Consider the following 1,589-nt stretch of genomic DNA (forward strand, 5'->3'; position numbering starts at 1 on the left):
TATCTCTACTAATTTTAGGAAGTAATATTTTAAATATATTAAATCAACTGTTCTGAATTGAGTTGATTTTCATGTGATACGTAAGGAGTAATATATTTATACTTCCAATGGGGCACTTATCCAATGAAACCTTTGCAAATCAATTTTATAGTAAATCAAAAAATCTGCTTCAGAAAGTGCATAATAAATTTATAGAAGACATATCTAAGAAATTATATGCCTTAACAATATAAATATTTGCCTAAAAGATTTAGATAAAAGGACTATTAAATTTATTGCATATTATTCAAGTAAATCTAAGTTAGGGGAGTATGCCTCTATTATTAGAGGCTGAATTCAAAGAAAATAATCAGATTTCTTGGACCCTTTATGATATTCCCCCAAAGGTATCAAACTGGTAGCAGACTTTATTTAATAAAAAAATTTATTAATAAGAAACATTTAACTAAAACAAGAATGAAGGGAAATTTCAGTCTTCACACTAACTTTTGGACAAGCACTATCTATGTATAGAACAGCTATCCAACACTTTCTTTGGGAGTATGTACAAACTCATTTCAAAATAATTAAAAGTTGATTCAGCAGATTCAGGCCTTAACACATTGCAAATTCTTTCTTAAATGGATATAATAGATTGGACAATTGTGACATGTTATGTTCATTATGATTGCTGATTGACTTTCCAGTGAATCCAATAAGATGAATTGTAAGCAGGGAATTTCTTCAAACAGACTCAACATTAGTTGAAATGAGATTCATGATGGAATAAGATTTCATTAATTCATTAACACGAGTAATCAAGTTACCTTAAGAAATAAAACAATGAATAAATAATGAAAAATTTATTAAGATTTTACTAATTGTGGGACCCTGAACAAAATGTTGGTGATGCAAATAGAAGCAGGAAAGCGAGTCTCTTCCTTCATGGAACTTAAATTTTAAGATACGAAGATAAGAAATGTAGAGGACTTATGTTTATTGTCTGAGTGGGGGAGGGGAATGAATGTTCATGGATTGGAAATGTTCAGGAAGTGGCATGGAGTTCTAGCCCAGGGCAAGATAAGACAAAAGATCAATTATTAGACACCAGTCACACAGAGTTGGAAAGCTAAGTTCTATTTTGACAGAAAAAGTGATCATTATTATTTAGCGAAATTAAGGACAGTATAAGTAGGCTTTACCATATTACTCATAAAGTATATTTAACATGATTAAAGGCCATTGTGAAAATTAAACATGATGTTACGAATAGAGAGATTTGTCACACAGCGTGGAAGTAATCTAAAAGATAGACATATTGTATACATTATTTTATATTTCAAAATATTAAAGAACTAGAAGAGACCTCAAGCAAGTAGGACATATGGAAGGGTGTGTACAGGAATCACACAGATGTGTAAGAATTGAAATTTATGTTGGTGGAAGGATTACAAATCTCATTGGTTTCTATGTAATGAATGCTGATATTTGTCCTTCATTCTCAAAGAAGACTATGACATCAGGGAGGTTTATTACATGACAAATATATGAACTAGATTTGAGTGAGGGGGTGCTGTGCTAAGTCACCACCTTCACTTTCTCCTCCACTG

The sequence above is a fragment of the Macrotis lagotis genome, chromosome X, assembly GCF_037893015.1.
Source record: "Macrotis lagotis isolate mMagLag1 chromosome X, bilby.v1.9.chrom.fasta, whole genome shotgun sequence".
NCBI classification, from domain to species: Eukaryota; Metazoa; Chordata; class Mammalia; order Peramelemorphia; family Peramelidae; genus Macrotis; species Macrotis lagotis.